The following is a 21,524-nucleotide window of genomic DNA, read 5'->3' as shown; positions in this document are numbered from 1 at the left end:
AGATATCCTCATATGACTGTATTTGTGATTGTAACCATAGCTACTTTTGTTCATCTGATTTACTTTTTTAAGTCGAAGAGAAAAAACGGAATTTGAGGTTAGTTAATCGTTTCAGTCATCGCTATGTCAGGAAGAGGTTTTTAGGTTGCTGGCTGCAGACGTGCTGTTGAGAAAGTAATAAAGTATTATCATGTACGGGTTTGTGTTTTGATTAATAAGTAACTTCGTTGTGGATTAAGACTGATACCTTTGGCCGCTGAACTGGCATAATCTCTAACAGGGCCGTAAATGTAGTTCAGATTTGTTGACACAAGTGCTTTTATTCAAAGACTTTGTCAAACAATATCTGATTGATGTTTTTCCTTCTCCTTCTCCTTCTCCTTCGTAAGTACCACCCCTAGTAATTTTAATTGCCTGGGCTAGAAATAATACATTTTTGTTTGTGTGATATCCACGGCAAGACGTTACGAGGGGGATTCAGGCCTTCTTCCTCTTTTGGGCCATCACAAAGTTTAAAAGCATCTCTCAAGAACTATTCTGTGAACAAATTAAAAGGTCCTTTTTTTTAATCACTCTATTTTTCAGCATTTACTCTAAACACATTCCTAGAAAGAGCAGAGAGATTAGGAATGTATTTATTTACCACATTATAGCTCTGTGGAAGCCAAAGCAGACAGTGCTTCCAGAGCCACCCATCACCTGAACAAGTATAGTTTTACTTTTCGTTACCAGGGGCTTACCTATTGAGAAATTACAGCTTCTCATGGTTTCTAATAACAAGGAAAAGGTGATTTTCTTCTGACTTCTCTCCCTCAAAGCAAGGAAATTTGGAAAAAATCCATCTGCTTTATGAGGACCTCTGAATCATGAGGCATCTTTGCTTAAGAGTGAAATAGAATATTTTTATAGATTAAATAACACATGAAACTTCAGCTCTTCAGCTGTTATTCAAAACTGATCTGGGTCAGCTTACTCAGAATAAGATATCAAATAAATAAAATCAAAAGGAAACAAGGTCCCTAGTTAACATCACTTTCCAAATTTTGAATCAGGAGAGATCTAAGTCCTGTATGTCATCCCCAGAGCTCAGCTATCTTTGTATCATCATGTTATATCTAATGAATTTCTTCTCTTTCATTGATGTTGACAAAATGGCCTGTTTGTCAGTAACTGGATGAACTATATACAATCAGTTTGCATAACTGAAAGAGGTTGAAGTCAACCCTGAAGCCCTACTGCTATCTGAAACTGTTTTACTTAACTTGTAATAACAACAAACAGTGTCTTTGGAATGACTAAAGGGGACTTTGTGCCTAACCAATTTCACTGTACCTGCCAGTTTGTTTAATGAGTTTCCGCATCTTGCCTGCTTAGAAAAATGGTCATAAAAACTAGAGAAGGTAAATATAAAAGAATTAAAAATATATGCAAAGATGTGGTTAATATAACTAACTTTGACTTTAATAGGCTTCAGTCACAAGACTCTCTCCTTGCTGACCCTTTCTTTTTGCTCCCCACTTCAGAAGAGCTTTGTAGTGGTCAGCTGAAACTGGAATCACAGACATACAAGCACAGCTTTCTGCAGCTGTAATCTAGCTCTGCTGTGATGCTAGGCTAAAATTGCATATTTTAAAAAAATAGAATGTAACTGCAAGAAATTAATCTAGCTGTTTATTTTTTAACAAACCATTGTTAGACTAGAAAGACGCTGACTGTCTGTGCTGTCAGTTCAGACAGCACAAGTCTTTTTCAACACTGATCAAGGATAATCCTCTCTGGTACAGTTATCATCCCTTCTATTGTTAATAATAATTGCTAGTGCTGACAGGATTCTCTAATTTGGAGAAGTTTCCACTTCCTACCAGGTTCTTCCCACACTGCATGGCCTAGTTCCTGCTGGGCAGGAATTGAAGATACAGTCGGATATTTGTGTGGGACTGAGAATTGACTGGAGGAGAGTATGATGTTTTGAAATGTGAGGCTGGAGGGAGAGGCACTGTTCTGTTCAAGCACCTAAGAATAAATGTGATAGTTAAAGTGTGTAAGCCAAGTGTTTTCTTATCACTGGATGCCACTTCATCAGAGAAAGAGGAAATGTGTATCCAGAGGTTATTCCTTATAGCTAGAGAAGGTATGGCGCTGTCAGAGAGAAACAGGGGAAAGCTGGGACTTCCATTGCAGTAAATCACTGGGGTGAGATGGTATTCCTCTGAGAAACTACAGCATAAAATAACTGAGCTACCCACAAAAATAAATAACATAACTTTAGAAATGGTGTTACGCTCAGAGAAGACGCTAGCCAGCATCTCTAAAATGCATACTTGGGGGTCATCCTGAAAATTTTTATAGCAGTGAAGCTTACCTGAGAACATGGGGAAATAGCTGACAATATCACTGAAGTTGTAAACCACAGAAAGAAGTGGAAGATGGGAACTTGCCTGTTAGCTTCTCAGGCAGAAAATGGGCGAGATAGTCACGTTCATAAGCTGCTTGGAATGGAGGAAGAAGGACACCACCTATTACATAGCTAAACAAAAGAAAATGCTGTCATTTAATTGTCATTTCTAAACACATCCCACACCAGCATAAAGTATAATTCAAAGCCTCATTGAAGTAAAATTTTAATTTTGTTTTATTTGTATCTTCGCTCCACAGTATTTCAGTTCACTTTCTGTCTTAAATAATTTTAAGGTCTTTTTGCTGTTGATCTCTACAAACAAAGTACCTCCTCTTCTGAAAATTCTTTGCCTTTTTCAGAATCTCTTTCCTTTTCTCAACCTTTGCTGTTTTCTTTTCTCAACCTTCATTGTTTTCTCTTCACATATATTCCTCGTTATTCTTTCTTTCTAGACATAACCATGCTTTAGGAGAGTAGGTGGAAGACAAAATGTATGTCCAGGAGAGCTAAAAGCAGATGACTTCAGAGTCTTCTGTTTGGAACCCAGAAGAAGGGCTTTTGTAAAGCTGCGTTGTACTTCTCCATAGTCTGCTAGTTTTCTCTGAGAGGTAACAATATGATGGAAAAGGACTAAAAGACACTATAATTCATGTAGTCTTTTTAAAAATCAGAAAAACATATCAGGTAAATATAATGCACTTCAGTCACTGAAGAAGTCAATTTTTCCTACAAAATTTCTGAAAAGATACTCTAACAGAAATCTGTAAACCTAAGAAAAGATATGATGTCTGGCTGTGCTGTATCTCCAGCTACTTCTATTATGACTTAGCTCTGGGGGCTTTTGGAAGAGCACTCGTGATTTCCAAAACTGGACTGAAAGCTGAAGCAGTTGCCACAAATGCAAAGTATTTTAGAGGATTCAAGGTGGAAGAGTATTATAATAGTGCCAGCAGGGCACATTAAAATTAGGTGACTGAGTCACAGTGGAAACTAACATTTGCAGATTGCTTGGTGAATAATACTTGGTGAATTACTTCGATGAGACTGCTATATAATGTTGTTGCACAATTATAGACATAGTGTGATTTTACTGAGATTTTTAGAAAGCTATTGAAGATAAAAGACTTGCTGAGAAGCTTAACTCATCAGCCAATATTTATCAGTTGTCCTTTTATATTTGCACTGTAAGATTTCTGGTATAGGCAGATGAAATATAATTTATCCTGCAAGTGAGAAGAGTACACACAGACTGATGAGATCTGAATCAGCCGCATCTAGGGCTGGTGCCTTGAGCTGTGATGCTGAAACCAACACCTGAGAAGTCACTTACTATTCACTTTCAGTGAGGGCTCTAAAGTCAACATTGCTTTGAGCTTCAGCAAAGGGTCTGGTGAACCCGATGTACTTTGTTTCATCAGAAAACTCCTCCAGTATGTTACATTGCGCTCTCCATTTATATTTGTGAGCTCCCAGGTGAGTTATCCTAGCATTCACAGGGAAGGACAGACACTCCTGCTCCAATGTGGTATAGTTGACTCTGGACGGTAGCCAAGATGGGGCTAATAAGCCCTTATCAGCAGTGAGTAATGTCAGTCTTTTAAGGTCCTGTAGCCATGAAATAAGGCGAAGGTGAAGAGTTGGACAGGCCAATTGCCTCCTTTATTTTGCTGATGTGATCTATGGGGAGTTGGCTTATCTTGTGCCTCTTTTCCAACTCCAAGTGTGAGCAGCAGAGCAGAGAACAGGATTGTACCTCCCTGGCCTGGCCCTTAATGAGATCAGCTAAGGCGAGCGGGGCTGCCAAAGGAGGCAGCGGGGACAAAGGGAGGAGGGACAGACACCTGACCGGATACGCTGGAGAGAGGCAGAGGGAGGAGGAGAGGTCACACTGGGCCCAACTGCCAGCGCGGGTACAGGGGAGACAGAATCCAGGACAGAATTTCACCTGCCACATGCTAACACCACAACAAATGAATACGTGTCACCCTCCTTTATGACCTCCTAAAAATTAATTTCCAACACACGTATGCCAGGCATCAGCAGCTAAGGAAAAACCTCACTCTCTTTTTATTGCCCTCCCAAGAATTGTTCTCTCTCTCTCTCCGTCTGTGCAGTGGCAGCCAAATCATTGTCCTCTCTGAGGTGGCATGGCATGCTTGTGAGTGTTTGCATGTTTTGCATACTTTTTAGCTTGGTTTGGTTGTTGCACACACTTTTTGTATTTGTGGGTTTTACCGCATAAGAAGATCGAGCTTTTGGTGTTTTAGAAAGTTAAGAAGATTGTCGGTCTTCCACTGACTTCAGTGGAAGTGCAGCTAGAAAGAATCAAGCTGCCTGTCAGAAGATGTTCTTGCAAACCTGTGTGTGGAAACACACCGCTTGTTCTCTGTGGACAAGGTAGAGCTAGTAACATAAGGTCAAGTAATACACAATATGACCTAAATTAATTTCCTGTTGGAAGACGACAGCATACTTCATGTAATCAAAAACCTGTAGAAGTGGATTTGTCCTTATCTACCAAACAGAGATTATCAGTGCAACTAGTTTAGCGAGATTAGCAAATAGTTTAAAGACAGAACAACCAGATAGGTTACTTGGTCTGTTCCTTTGGGACATTCAGTTCTGACTTCCAGATAAACAGCCCTGGAAGTGCCCAGGAAACACAAAATGGAAGGCAGCACTGTTCAGGGGTTGTGCTAGCATTTTCACTGAACCAAGAAGCAGCAATACTGAAATAATTTCCATACTTGCTTTGGAAGAGATCTTCCTCAGTCTCATATTTGGAGATAAATCATACAGCAATAGCACACTTTCCTTTGCCTATTTACTGCAGTGATTTTATCTTTAGAGGGAGAGTATCCACATTTATTTTATCTTTCAAGAATTTAAAATGGATTTTTTTTTTTCTGGGCAACAACTGAGTTACATTAAGAAATTGCAGGTACTTTTTTGTATAATGTCATTTGTGAAATATCATTTCTGTGAAATATTGTGTTTTCTGAACTGCCATTTTCTCACTAGTTTCTGCAATTAGTTAGGAAATTATAGTGCCACAACATGTTTACTGAATTTCTAATGAAGTATGATAAATATCTTTCTTTAGCTTTAGTTCAAAATAAACAGCTACCAATAAATTATATGGAATATAAATGGATATAAAATTGATAATGTTAACGACTGTAAAGTATGCCATACTATGGCACAATCTGATGTATTTTAGTTTTTATGTCTCACAGCACTTCAGCAGAAAAAACATTCAGGTACGTACTGATCTGGAAGTACAGTTTTTCTCTTTCCAAAAGAGAAGGATTTTGCCCATGATTACTTTTCAAGAGCAGTTTTCCAAGAACAGCTGCTTAGTTAGATACCCACTTTTCAGATTTTTTTTTTAATCGAAATCAATTAATGTTAAATAGCAAAACAATTTCTTTTGTTGTGTGATACTGAATACTCTATTAATGTTACTGAAAAAATGGAAGAGGTAATTTAATTAACTCAAAAAAATACTGCTCTGTTTCAAACACTCCCTTTATGTATTTTTTCTATTGTTTGCATACTAAAATTGCAAATACTTCAGGCAAGAGATTACTCACTATTATATCTACTTAACTAATATTTTGTACCTTTTTTTTTTTTCACATAAAGAACACGATATAAACATCAGGAATCCCGAAGTGACCAAAAGTGCACAGCCACAGTGTGGAAGAATTGATTCTGGAGCTTACCTGTCTTGTGGTCTGATTGCTAAAAAATAAACTAGTGTGACATGTTCAGTTTGCCCTCATCAGAAGCAAACTCATAACCTATGAGACTTACATAAATTTCTGACACAAAGAGTAGTGATACTACTTCCCAGTCAGGGAGCAAAAATTAGTGTTGTGCTTCCATAAGGCAATTTCCTAAGTGTTCTGCACAGAGAAGAGCCCGAGCTGTGTAGTGTGCTTTGCAAAGGAGAAATTGAGAACGACTATTTAGCTCTAGGACGTCAGGTCTCGTACCAGCCTTTAAATATTATTATGGCCCTCTTTAATGAAGACAGATGCCATATGACATAGGATACCATGAGAAGGGGGACATCAAAACTCCATCTTTCCCGCTTCCTGCATCCATGCTCTAACATGTCTTTCTGTATATCACATGAGCAAATATTATGACTGAAATTACAAGTATGCAGAGGATCTTAGTTCTTGCTGATTCTTTTTTTACTTAATTCATGGCTATTTTTCAAGCATGTTTAAACAAGAAAATCCAACCAAAAAACAACCACCCCTCCTCCTCCAAAAAAAAAAAAAAAAAAAAAAGAAAACCAAATCAACAGAAGAAGCAAATACAGTGAGGATGGAGACTTCAATAAAGTGCGTTCTGCACCACTTCATTAGATGCAGGTCATCCTTGGCATTGCTTGTAGCTACTTCTGATGTCATGAAATCTCAGCTGTGAGTTACATCTGCTGCTCAAGCCCTATGAACAGGATTTTCTTCTAGCCAAACAAAAAACAGATAGCAGAGGAGACTAAAAGCATAGCAAACTCTATCAGTGCCATTTTGGAGAGAAGTCCAGCAAGAGTTTGCACACCTGCATGACTTTTAATTGCAGTGTCGATTAAAATTAACCTAAATAAATTAAGTGATCATTTTGAACTCAGTCATTGAATACAGGAGACCCTGTCAGCACAAGACTCCAAGTCTCCTCAAAGCGAGGCAGTCGGGGTTTTTTTTTGTTTTTTGTTTTTTTAAAATATGCCGATTCTAAGCTATGGACCAATACAGGCAACATATGTGCTTGCTTTTCTGCTTTAGAGGTTATAAATTCTGCAAAAACTGGCTTTTAAAATAAGCTTATTTCCAGCAAACAGCAGAAATGCATGGTGGTCAGAGGGGGGAAGTATGCGGGAGGGAAGAGCTTCAGACAGCCCCAAGAGGTGCGAGTCTTTTACACTATTGATACCATTTTTTGTCTTACCCTTTCTATTGCACTAGAGTCCACTAATCCATGAGCAGCATACCATTTAAGGATATAATTGCCCTGTCTTTATCTATTTTGTATGAATTCCTAACAGAACAAAGCAAGTTATTTTCCGTTTTGAAAACAATTCAAAACTATATTAAACCCAAGTAGTATAAGCACAGAAGCCTAAGGAGAGATAGCTATAAATATACATGAGAGACTAAACATTAAGTATATAGTGGGGTTCTCCTCTTCTGTGTCTTTTGGATAAGACAGTTTATTAATAAACAGTAAGCTATTGCTTGGGAGATAGAGTTTTGTTTTTTATTAATATCAGCTCCTGGTTGCAAGATTACATTTGAGAGCCAAAAATCCCATTTAGGAAAAAAAAATAAAGACAAGTTAAGCAAAGAAAAATTGTTTCTGAAGTTACAAAGAGGTTGAATAGCTTCTCCTTTGTTCAAATTCCATGTACTCTTCCACATCCATGTTTAATGTTGCATTAGGAGACCTTTTTTTCCTTGTAAGTCTCCTGGTCTGACTGCAAGTAGGTTGTTGAGGAAAGTTTGTTAAGTGCAAGCTTTCAGATGCAGGATGGGAATGGACTTTATATGATCCCAGCTGCTGAAACACTGAAATCCATATAACCTTGATTAACTAAGCCCCCATGTACATTAATTGAAATATGGATAGAAGAATTAACGCAGCCTACTTAGAAAGTGTTACAGCCCTTACATCTTGGTAAGGAGTCAGTCTACTAACAGAAACCATGATTTTGGAAAAAATTCCTGAATTCTTGCAGCCCCCTGAATTTGCATCTTGAGACTTCCTTAGAGCCCTCGTCTGATGATGAAGTTTCCCAAGATGCCAAAGGCACGCTTGAGGCTCTGTGTATCACAGTGTACGACCTACAGTATCTTTGCCCCCAGCTTCTCAGTTCTGTCCCCATCCCTTGCATCACCCCTCATGACTAGCTGAACAGCAGAGACAAAAAAGTAAAGGGAGAGGGTGCAGGATTAACTTTTCTGATGACACTGAGAAGTCAGATTGGTTCAGCTTTCTTGAGGATTTTGATGCTCAATTTAGGATGTCTACTTTCTTAGTTTTTATTTCATTTTTAGGTGTACTTGCTACCCTCACATGGTTTTCTTTTTTAAAACATTGTCCCCTGCAGTTTCCATCTGCTCCCATTCCAGATCTGTGATGAACTACTACATAAGAGGATAAAAGTATGTGGAAGTGAAAGCATTCGTCTGTTTTATGTCTGTCCTTTGAAGATGTTTGCCCAAACACACCGCAACATTGACCCATTTTTTGCTTAATGAGGAAGTTGCATGATACTGGCCAGTGAGAGAGAACAAAAATCTGAAAGGTTCCTGTCTTGTAAGCCCACTCACATTGGGCACGCGAGCTGCTTTCACTATGTCTGGCTGTTGCTTCTTCTCCAGTATTCAAAAGTTCTAAGTATCAATGACATTGTGTGAAGCAGCTTTGATCTTATTTGGGACTTCAAAAATGCTGATAGCCTGAGACCATGTTATATATTCTGTAAACTATTGCCACTGAAACATTCTGAGGACTAATTCAGTAGATATTCTCAGTGAATGAATCTACAGAGGTGGCCAAAACCACTTTGTAAGCCTGGTTTGTTACTTTGCCAAGCCCTAGAAAAAGTCTTGGATTGTCTCAACAGTTGAAAGACTCACACACAAGATTTATCCTACAGTCTAATAGGAAAAATAAACCTGAGGCTGAGCCATTCATGTCTTTTTGCCACTTAACAGGTAGAAGTTACACGTATGAGTGTGACTGTGAGCGAAACACAGGTTATGACCCATGTTGCCTCCAGGCAGGCACTAAGCAGCACAGATCTGCTGATGCAGTTATTTTGTATGCAGAAGGACAGGAACAATTTACATGTTTGTGTATCTGTTTAGATTTTTAACCAAAATACTGTAAAGTCATCACTATTTTTCTTTTAAGTAGTTGTGAATAGGGCTGCTACTAGGAAATTGATTCAAATAGGAAAGTTCAAATTAAAACTAAGGCATGCAATGACAACATTGAGTAGGTTGCCCCATTTCTCCTTTCTGTAGCAACCCTGTGATTATATTCACACTGCAGCAAGTTGTTCATATGATTCATGTGTTAGTTTTGAGGGAGAGGCAAGGAGAAAAATGTAGAGCAATCACACAAAATATTTATTGTGAATTGAAAAGTTCTCACCTAGATTCTTGTTTTGCCCTTTGTATCCATGTTAAATCCTGGCATCCATAAGTCAAAGGATGATAGGTTAACTGAGAGAAAGTGGCTGAACAGGGGGAAAAAAAAAGCTGTTTCGGCTGTTCATAAGAAGAAAATGTCTTTAATAATAAAGTGGCTACTTGCAACGGTGTTGTTAATAAGATGCTGTGCAGCAGACTACACAGGCACATGATCAGGTCTCATGCGCCTCACTGGAATTAGGCATCCACTTAAATACTTTGGAGATCAAGGATAGATTTAAGCATAGTCTTAAACTTAAGTTTTGCTGATTAAACTTAACTTAAGTTTTGTTGGTTTTTTTCAGTGTCACCCAAACCAGCATTAATTGGCTGCTATCTGGCCCAAACTTTGTGTTTAAATAAGCCTGATATTACATCATGATTACTCTTTAGTTGGTTTTATGGATTGTTTTATGTCAAGCCCTAGATCAACAGAGGAATTAACTTAAGGTGTCTATAACAAGAGTTGGATCTTCAGTTGAATCAATACAAAAGCCTTTTTTACTTTATACAGCACCAAGGGTATAAAAACAAACCAACTTTCTTCTTGCTTTTGTTAGAAACCTTTTTTTTCCTTGAAAGATCTTAATCTTTCATCCAAATAGCAGAGCAACCAGATACACTCATATTTTTATATTTAAAAAATCCATAGCTGTTCACAGAGATGTTAATCAATTAAAATTTCTAGATTTTGCTGCAGACGTAATAAAAAAATCATTTTTTCAAAACTTTTTGTTACCCTTTCATAAATGTAAAGGTGAAAGGGAACAAAAACTCAAAACATTACCTCATTTGAATATTTCATGTAAATTCCCTTTGACATTATTGCTTTGCATATTTAATCGAGTTTTATTCATAGTAATTAATGTTTCTGTGTGTATTTAGAGTCGACTTGTTCCAGATACACTTACATTTAAAGCAGCACCTACCTGCAGACACTGAAACTCCTTCTCAAAGTATTTGAAGGCAGTTAAATGGCAGAAAAAAAAGTTTATTTCTCCCAGGTCATACTTCCTACTGAGAGTTCTGTGGACTTCCTGACACAGAGCTGCTTTAGTCTCACAGAAGCCTGTGAAGATCTCACAGGATCTGAACTCCTTTGGTTGATTCATTTCACAGATACGGCAGAGGATTGTATGATCATTTCATTTGACCAACTATCAATACAACTGGTTATCTGCAATCCCAAGCCCAGAATTTCTAATTAAGCTGCAGTAGGTTTTCAGTTAGGCATACATATATTAGATAAAATAAGAGCATTGTCTCAAAGTCTTAACACCTTGTAGTTGTATTTTTATCTTGCTCTATACTTCCCTTGTTCCGCCATTCTCCACTAGATTAAAGAAAGGTTCCCCCTTGAAAAATCTGTGTTGAATTACTTCCATGCTGCAATCAAGTCATATCTTCACTCTCTCTTAGATAAAATAAATTCTTTGAGCTTGTTAATAATCACTGTAGATTGTGTTTCCAGCACTTGGTTCAGAAAACAAGCAGCAAGGACTCATTGTTCATTTTCCAAGAGCATCCTTTTTGAAACATCAGTACTAGGCACATGCACATGTAAGTCCGAGAATAGTATAATTGCTGTCATTTAAAAAAGTTTATTAACCCACTTCTCTTGCCATTCCACTGCTTACCTATCAAAGAATAATACATAGCTTTATAGAGCATCTTTTTGAAGTTGTAGATGACTGTCTACTTTTTATCTTAAATCCTTTTCACCATTACTGTGTTTCTGGACACTTTTTCTCGTTTTATACCGTACTCTGTTAGTCCTATGTCCATAATTTTATGTATGATTTTATATAAAATTATATTACAAACCTTGTAATGGTGAAGCACTTAAGTAGGTTCACCTTCATAAGTGATCCAGATCACTGCCTCTATTGCTGTCATTACTTCCCGCACCTCTAATTTCTGTGTCATCAGATTTGTACGTGCTATGTGAGAATGCAATCTCAACTTCCCTGAACTACAGGGAAGTGTTGTAGCTTCTGAAGATTTGAGACTTAATAATTGCATGTGCTCAGTAATGTTTCCTTAAACAAAATGAGTATAACCATAGCTGTTCAAGCTGTAATAATGGCTTCAAAGTACAAAATGACAGGCCAAATTGTGTGTTAACTTCCTTATGAGTGGCTTTGTTATTAAGTGCTTATGGAGTCATACTATGTCTCTAATGGATCCAAAGATCTCTTCACAGTTTTTAAGTAAATAAAAATGTTTTTGTAACTACCTCATGCATTTCCATGGTAGAACCTAACAGCTGAAAAAAAACCAATTAGTTTACTGGAGGTACATTATATTTCCCTGAGAATCCTCCCTTTTGCTGGGAAGACCCTTTGTAGCTTTGCACTGGCACACATTTCTGTTAAAATAGTATTTTCAGTTGCACAGCGAAGCCAGTAGGAGAAACAAAACAAATGAGGAAAAGAAGATCCATTTACAGCTGAGATCTGAAAATGGAGAAAGCCGAGAGTCAGAAGGCCAGCTGACAGGAATCCCAGAAGAGATGGATAGAGACATTAGGAATGACAAGGAAGAGTGCAGACCACAGAAAAGAGGAGCCACAAAGAGGTTTTGCAGCTGTAGTACCAGGAAAAGCAGTGGACACAGAGAAATTGTCAACAATCATAAAATTAAGAACTCTTACCTTTATTCTATTTCTGATTGTGGATAGTTTTCCTTCTGATAATAGTTTTCTTTAGTACTTCCTCTCGGTAGCTCATCTGCTGACTCCCTGGGTTTTTTAAGATACCTCCTAATCGTAGTTAGACAAATTACATTTTTGAGTCTTTGATGTGCATGAAAGGTGCTTATACTGAGGTTGTATATTCTGTCTGTCTACAGGAACACATTCCTCTAGTACAGTTCAAAATTGTGTTCTCGGATCAGTTCCACTGCAATTACTTTGTTTGTAACTGGGGAAAGTTCCTTCAGAGTGTTGCTGCAGTCAACACAATCTAGGTGTCTTTAATGATAAAGCTGGCGATTTGGTTTAACAGCAGCTCCTGAAGCCCTCTTGCTAGAAAGCTCCACAGGCAATGGTCTGTATCCAGGTCTCCATAAAAACAGTGTTTGCAAATATATTATGTGACTTCTCCATAACCTTCCTGCCACATCTGTATTTTCTGAAATAGCTTGAATCCTAACACTCTGCTAAGATCTCCTTTAAGACTTTTTGCAATTTTCCCAATGTTTTTGCATTCGTTGCCTATTTTGCACAGCCTTTCATACATAGCTGTGTCATGCATCTTTGCACTAACCTTCTTCAGCATTACAGAAGGACTTTTAACATTTAATCAGCTGAGTCGAATTTCCTGAGACAGTAACAAGAGTAACTGTGTGGTACTTTTTTGCCTTATGCAAAACTTTTGGGTTTTTTTTTGTTCTTGAATAGCCTTTCCTTTTCCTTCCCAGGCCTCCCTAGATTTCTCTGGGCTAGTTCTCTCATTTCTGCCAGATGATATCATCTGCAAAATATAACTAGCCACTCCCTCTAGTGGTTTGGCCTTATCTTCCCAGCTTTCTTTTATAACACATAGTGGACCTTGCATTCATCAAACATAGCACGTTCAAATCATGAAAAACCTGTTGGTGCCTAGGGTGCTTACTTCCCTATAGGCAAACTAAAATAGCAGCCATTCATCTTAGTCTGATCCTGTACTGTAAATGAATTTTCACAGCATGCGTTTCAGTGCTAGATTAAACATTTTTGTAAGGCTGTCTAAGGAGGGTATGGAGTGATTGTTATACTTCTTTCTCAAGAGGATAGTTTCATGAGCTTAAAGTCGGACATACTAACCAAGCAAATAATAGGACCAAGAGTACAATAACCTAATGGCTTTTTATGGTTCTTAGGGAAAAAGCTTCTAGGTATCGAGTGGCGTAGATGTTTATTGCCGAAGTAAAGGCACTGTGAAACAGTTCCAGCCTCAGGAACTCCACATGCCTACAAGAAAACAGGGAAAAACTCCTTCTCCGTTACTAATAATGGTATATGCGTCTGTCATCATATTCTGACCTACGTGAGCCTTGCTTTTCCTACCCATTTTTGTCCCTTGAGGAAGAGCAGGGACATGTATCTCTCCTTCAGCCTCCAGAACAAGTCCTGTTGTCTAACAACTCTCCCTCTCATTGTCCCTCTTCTATTCTCTTCCTCCCTCCAGGACATCCCACCATTAACACCAGTTGTCACTAGGCTATTGGCTTATGGGTCAGAAGGACCTGACCACAACATAAAGTAGGGAAAAAAGGACTGTGGTAGTGCAACAGTCCTTAAAATTTGCATATGAGCATTCAGAGCCAACATCTCTTTATCTGCTTCCTCATGAGTCCTCTAATTTCAACAAAATCATAACATTCTAGGAAAACAAGTTCCCCGGTCCATGCTAAATCAGCTCAACCCCCACCCCCAGCATTCCCATAACAGCATATTCTTCTTAAACATCACTTTTCTCGTTTCCGTGTAAAATGAAAAGAGAGGAGAAGGGGAAGGAAGTGGGCTTGGTTTAGCCCTGGGCTCCTCCCACTCTCATCAGTGTCTGGGAAGGTTAATGATTAACTGAAGCCATCTGCTCACGGCCTTCTCTCCCTGCGGTTAGTTAAATTCTGTCACGTATGTTCACACAAAGTCTGAATAAAACCGCCTTCCTCTCCCTGGCTTCTTAACTACTTGAGATAGAAGTAATGGTCTTTGACTTGAAAATAGCTTAAAAACTAAATTGTGAAGAGCTTTTCTTTAGAAGTGTAGAAATAATCCTTAGAAACTTGTGGAAACTATTTTAAAGCAAGACTTGCCATCTCTCTGTTTAATGTTAGAAATAGTGAAAACATCAAGTCTAGCTTGAAAGAGAGAGGGAGAAACTTGGTCTTACTAGATAACTGCAACTCCATGAACTGATGCATTAAAAAAAAAAAAAAGCATCTTGGGACTTTCTGTAAAACTACCCTATTTTTCTTTTTTTTTTTTTTTTTTGAGACTTGAAGGAGGTCAAATAAAAATATGAGGCAAAGGCCACAAAAATGGTAGAATGGAAAGAATTGTCTCTCTGAGGAATTATGCATCCTTCATGAATACTGGATCCCCAGGGTTGATGATACGCAGCTGAGGACAGGGAGCAGCTAGTCTTTTCATATATTGTCTCTAATTAGTAAAAGAATTGCCATACTTTTTTTTTTCCTACACAGGACTCCGGGCAGGTAAAAATATATTAACTTTTGATCCACTTGCTGGCGTTTCCTTGCTAAGCAGGATGTTGATATAGGAATGGTAGTATCAGGAGTAGCAGCAGCAGCAACAGTAGTAACAGTCATCATACAGTCATCTTGAGATAATACAGCCACATATAGAGTTATGTTTCCATGCATGCTTCTTTCCTTCCTGCATTTCTTAGCAGTAGCCACAGGCTGTGGAAACTATTTCTTTTCTCCCCTCTCTGTTCTTTACTGACTCCCCAAGATGTTCTGTGTCAGGTTCTTACATTTCTCTCAACAATTCCTAGGGAGTAATCTGTCCATACACTGATGCATACCTCTCAACATGTGAACACTGAATCAAGGATGTACAAGATGCACCAGGTCTGTAGTATGCCATTCATATTGATGATTATTGCATCCAGGGTAAAATGGGCATAATCTGACTACCATTATTCACAATTTAGAATCATAGAGTATTCAGGGTTGGAAGGGACCTTTAAAGGTCATCTAGCCCAACATTCCTGCAAGGAGCATGGACATCTTCAGTTAGATTAGGTTGCTCAGAGCCTCATCCAACCTGGCCTTGAATGTTTCCAGGGATGGGGCATCCACCACCTCTCTGGGCAACCTGTTCCACTGTTCCACCACTCTTATTGTAAAATTTTTTTTTCCTTTTGTCCCATCACAACAAATCCTGCTAAAGAGTTTCTCCTTGTCTTTCTTATAAGCCCCTTTTAGGTACTGGAATACTGCTATAACGTCTCCCCGGAGCCTTCTCTTCTCTAGGCTGAACAACTCCAACTCTGTCAGCCCTTCTTCATAGGAGAAATGCTCCAGCCCTCTGATCATAATTTCTTCTTCTTCTTTCATTTATTTCTGTATATATATTCATTTATTTCTGTATATATATGTGTTTTTGCTCTATGGGATGATGTGGTGGACCTTTTGCAGTTTTTATGAATGCTGCTTTTCGTATTTGCCTCTTAGTGGAGGTGGCAGAACATGCACAATGGCCATGAGACATTTTTAGCTGCATTTCTCTCTCTGCCTTGAAGGAGTGTCTCATGTTGCTGTCACAAAGGAAGGGAAGAGAACTAGAGGCAGACATTGTAATGAAGCCACACGTCATGCCCCATGTAGAAGGAAGAGGTGATATTAGAGGCTGGTTATTTCTGTGCCTCTGCAGGTTCCAGAACTTGCAAGTGGGAGAGAAACTTTACTGTCTGCAGGAGTCTCCCATGCCTAAAAATGCTGTGCTATAATCAGCCTGCAGAAGATGGACATACAGGGCTTTCCTGAATTAACTCATGTTTAAACCAGCACACAGGTTACAGAAAAACAACAAGAGTTGACTTTTAAAAAGTGCCAGTGATGGAAAAGTGATGGAATTGTCTTGAATACTAATTTAACACATTATGAATTATTCTGTTTTTTGAAAGAATAGCAATGTAATCACAGCCAAAGGATAAGATTTATGAGCTCCTTATTTTTCACTGCAAACCCCATATAGTCTTGTAAATTATTCTTGTCTTCCGTAGCCATCAGATACTCCTGTGAATACAGGATTTCCTGTTCTCCTTCATTGCTTAAACAGGCATAAAATAATGTATGTCTGCGATTGTTTTTATTGGCCTCTAAGCCTATTTTTGTTTGTTAACTTAAAGAATCAATAAAGCTTAAGAACCAAATTAATCTCTGAAGTAAATTAACTAAACCCTCTGAAGTTGCATAAGCAATAAATTGGTGTTAAATATTTAATATGGTACACTCTTGAAATATTTCTCTTGATACAGACACAGATTAAAAAAGTAGCAATTCAGTAAAGCATGACTCCAGAAGACAGATAGTATTTAATGAAAAAAACACTTGTATTTGAGATGAATCAGACTTTATATTATCTGCCTGCTTCTGCTAAAGCTTAAAAATATTGTGTGCAGCAATAATCAGAAATTATTTAAAGAGGAAACTCAGAAGAAAATAATTTCCTATGCAGTTAGCAATTGCTGTGTATCATGCACTAAATATCAGGTTATGTCTGAGGAAAAAAAAAAATGCAAGTATATCTTCTTCTCCTTCTAAAAATCCTTCTTTCACCTTCTATTTATTGTGATGAAAGAATGAAAAAATGTGAGAAATACTTTTAAAAAGAAACATTATTTTAATAGTCTTAGAAAATGTAGCTTCCAAGTGCTTATGCCAGAAAAGCGAGAAAATAATTTCAGTAGATCACATTAGCTTTACAGGTTATGATGCTCTTCAAATCATGATTTCTATTACATTACACGACCCATTTTAATAAGGACCCTACCTTTCCAACTCTTCTGATTACCTCTCTGCTTACCTCACCTGATTACCTCTCTGAATGAAAGATCATTCCACTTTAAAATTGGATCATATCAAAGACATAAAGAAAAGAGATTATTTCTCTTTTTTTTTTTTTTTGGCAGGAAAAGAGAGAACAATTGATAAGTTTTAACTTAGAACACTGCATGAAAATGTACCTCAGAAAGCTGAACATAGCATCAGGATGTCTCCTCTACTAAAGTTAAAAATGGATAAACTTTGCCGCCTGTGCATTTGCCCGGTCTAGCTAAGAGTGCCAAATGGCCCACATTACATTCCCTTCACAGAACAGGTTAATGGTCTCTTTTTTATGATAGCTCCACTGAATGCCAGGATCCATTCCTTGGCCCTCTATGTCCCCCTTCTCCCTGCTTTTGTTGATCAAGGTCAATGTGTAGGCTCTTCATTGTACTTCTTCCTCTATGTGTGATTTTGTGCAACTTCTGTCCTCTTCATACTTGCAGGTTAGTTGCTGACAAAACCCCCTGATGTAGAGAACATGACTGTAGTCTGCTTGTTTCTGTCTGTGCCAAAGACCATTTAATTACTACTCTAATGAAACTAGGAAGATTTTCTTCTTGTTCTTCTTAATGTTCTTGTTCTTGTTCTTCTTCCTCTTCTTCTTCTTCCCAGTACTAAAAGACTCTATCTTTTCTAATCTCTGACTGGGAACTAGTATTCCAGATCTTTCCTGGGATCAGAAGCGTATGTAATGTTCCATTAAATGAGATCCAAGACCTGCTAACTCACAACTGATCTTTAAAATTGTGTCATTCTGATTATCATCTTATATTTCTCTGTATTCCCTTAGATATTGGCAAGATCATGTCAAAGAACTCCTTGTAACTCAAAAACTACAGGAAACCAATGCAAGGTGTCTCATGAAGACTTACAGAGGGCACAATATGCCATTTCTAAGAGCCTGCATGTCACAGGATTAGAAATGTCTGTTTCTACTCTGTTTTTATAGACTAACAGGCATTGCAAAAGGCAGAACAGAATTTTGTAGTCATTGTTCTTTTAATTAGATTTTAAGCTCTGGAACTCCAAAGGATTTTGACCGTTGATAATATTCTTGATTTCTCAGTTTAACTGTTCAATTTTGTTATTGATCCCTAACTGGATACACCAGTTAGGGATACACCAAGCCTCCAACCGCAAAAATTACTGCAGCAGACAAGAAACATTAAGGTAATGATAATGGCCAAAGCTAGTTTTCAGAGATAATTTCACAAAATAGCTAATAGAATTCAGGCCCACGTCTGATACTGAAAGCCTCGTGCAAACATCAAACCAGAAAACCTTTCTAATGTTATGTCTGCTTGTTAATTACACAAAGGCAGGCTTCCAAATTGTCTGTCCAAAGATGTCTAAGTGAGTCTTTTGTCTTTTAAAACTCATGAACATTGAATTTCAAGAATGAGAAAAGTTCCAATATCTGAAATTTTTCTTACTGTAGCCCTCTTCCTTCCAACACATACTTCAAGAGTCTCTCAGTCTTGCAGATCATTTTTTTTAAAATACTAACAGTGGTATCATTAACATTTTCCAGTTAAAAGTACAAAGAAAAACATAATCCTTTGAATGCTTTTTAAAAATCTCAATAAAATCACTCTATGTAACTGGGCGAGGGGTTGTTTATTCCTTTTGATGATATCCTCCAGGCAGTAGATGAAAACAATACATGTTGAAATAGTGTTGGCCTACTGCAGTTGTGTAGTCATGGTACCAATGTAGGAAATTTCTTAATTACTTTATGTGCTTTGAGAGGGGGGAAATTCTGTAGACTAACGTATTTTATACTTTTCCCTTTAAAATTTCAAAAAACAACAGTTCAAAGATTGACGGAGCTAATAAAAACTTGCAAGAACACAACTTCTGTACATTATCATGACAAAGTTTGTTTTTATTCTAAAAAGAGAGAGCGGGAAAAATCGATTGAAAATGAGTTATAAGATTCTGTACTTGTCCATTGATACAAAATCAGTCACTCTAGATCACATAACCTTTATTATTGTGACAGATGTTTTATTACTTTTTATTTGGATAAGACTGTAAGTTGAAACAGTGCTTCCAAATTCGTTAAAAACCAGCCCTCTGCAAGAGGCTGACAATGTGATTTGGATAGGTGGTAAAGAAGCAGCACACAGTTAAAGAAAAATTATAGAATGGAATCCAGTAGCGGAAAATTCCTTACCAGAAATGTTTTTGAAGGAAAGAGGCATTTAAAGGGACAGGAAAGAGTACAAGTGAAGCCAAGTAGTAGATGGCATCTTACATGCTGTTCAATGTGGAACGGCATATCTATACTATATTATATATTTGAAGAGTAATTGCACTCCAAGATTTAAAGTATTCTTGATAAAAACCAAATCTGACTTCTTTGGGAGAAAAGTGCACAATCTTATTAATCTGGAGGAAATCACACACTAATCCAGAGGCAGGTATCGTTTGTGGTTAAAATGCAGTAGTCTAAGACCAGATGTTGAATCAAATAAAAGTGGAACTTAAGTGCTAAAAGACAGTATTGAAAGAGAAGAACAAAGCTAGGAGCAGGGAGAGAAGAGCATAGAAAAAAAAAAAGAATTGAGGGGAGGAGGAAGAGTAAGGAATACAAGTGAAAAGAAAGCAAATGCACTATTTTTAATAGAGCTTGAGAATAAGTTATATATTGTAACCATATGAACTGAACCCGTCATCTGTTGTTGAACTACTCCCACTTGGATGCTTCTCTGCTGCCTTTGCATTTTGTATCCATATGTTACATACACTGTGATCCCCAGTTATAAGTGGGCAGGCATCTTTGCCTGCTTTACACCTGGAATTTCTTTTTAGACTAGCTTTCTGCCCTGTCTTGGGGCAGAGGAAGATAATTTGAATATCAATTTTATCTGGCATGTCTCTTGGGAGAATGATCAGAGCACACTGTAAAGCAAGAGTTGTCTCCTGTGTTTGTCTACGTGCCTGTACGAAAGCTGATGAATTAGCCGCCTTCAGCCACCACCACAAAAGCAGAAGTTCAGGTAAGGTAAGTGAGGGCAACAGACTGTGCCAGGATCATTAAGGGAAAAAAGCAGTGATCTTCTGGCAGAGAGCTGAAGAGTTTGCAAGGGATTAAAAACCCGTACGCTTGCTCAGCCTGAGTGGCTTGACTGGCATGGAAGCAAAACAACAGGCTCATCCCCTAGGAAGAGAGGACAAGACAGTCAGCGAAGCAGCCAAAGGGTCATTTGGCATTTCAGAGAAGGGGATGAAGGGGCAGTTTACTGGCCCAGTAAATTTGATGGGAGTCAGAGCCAGGAATCCCGATTGCCCACTGCCACTCTCTCCTGGGTTTACTCTGTGGCTGGAGGGTGGTGCTTCCACCTTTTTGTCTCCTTGTCTACACATCAGCAAAATGCGAATGATGATATTCATAGCTTTTGCAGGTATTTTCTGATGCTTAACTCAGTAACACTTCTGAAAAATGCAAAGGCACTTGGAAGCATTACACACTTTTAACTGCCTTGTTTGTACATTAGAAAGCCTCGTGTGTACAATCATTACATTCGGTGTACAGATGGCAAGTTTAGACTGTAATTAATTTAATAAAGCCAGCAGTGTGAGCATTTCCGTGCAACACACAGAACAAAAGCATTAAGCTTGCCCTATACATTCCTTGGAACTTGTCCCTTAAGTCAGACAGTGAGAGGCAGGTACTTGCAGACACCAGGGAAAGACCATGAGAGATATTACGTACATATATATAGTGCCTAATAATATAATCTTGCTTTAATAACAGCAAATGACCACTCTTTAATCCTCTGGTTTGTGCATGACTGTACAGGGCAGTAAACCGGAGAAGAAGAAGGAGAAAAATTATGATTTAATAGTTACCTGATGTCAGTTTGCACCCAGTATGGCTAAGTTCTTCAATGTGCTTACATTTTGGAGGAGAGGGATGGACAAAGTCAAGACGGAGTGCATCCCTCTGAATGTCTTTATACTCCTTACAAATTGCAGAGTGCCAAAATGTGATGCTGACATGGGGACACAAGGCAGTGGGGCAGGGAGTGAGGTGGAACATGTTCACGTGAACACTGTTGCTATGATACAAGTTTCTTTTAAAAGTTATTTTTTCTTCCTCCCACCCTTTGCCTTTCCCCTTCCCTGCACCCCCTTTTTTTTCCTTCGTTTTTTTGCCTATGACTCTGTCTGAGCCTGGAGGAAAGCAGTGCCGATGAGAGGCTCATTAAACTCACTTCACAGGGGGAGACTCTGCGTGTGGGTTAGAGAGTAGCTAATGGGGCATACAAATACCTGACGGTCATGTCTCATTGCCATGGCAAACCAGATTTCTTCATATGAGCCAGGTGCATTCATTTCAAGGAAGA

General features: G+C 38.2%; 1 protein-coding gene across 2 annotated transcripts in view; it reads left to right on the top strand.

Annotated features, from left to right (window-relative positions):
- The window catches only part of PCSK5 (proprotein convertase subtilisin/kexin type 5), a 260,397-nt gene that overhangs the window by 51,509 nt on the left and 187,364 nt on the right, over nucleotides 1-21,524 (top strand). The gene's annotated exons all lie outside the window — the stretch shown is intronic.

The sequence above is a fragment of the Chlamydotis macqueenii genome, chromosome Z (genome assembly GCF_036417535.1).
Source record: "Chlamydotis macqueenii isolate bChlMac1 chromosome Z, bChlMac1.mat, whole genome shotgun sequence".
NCBI lineage: Eukaryota > Metazoa > Chordata > Aves > Otidiformes > Otididae > Chlamydotis > Chlamydotis macqueenii.
The sequence above is the reverse complement of the archived record's forward strand: the minus strand, read 5'-3'. Positions and strand labels throughout refer to the sequence as shown.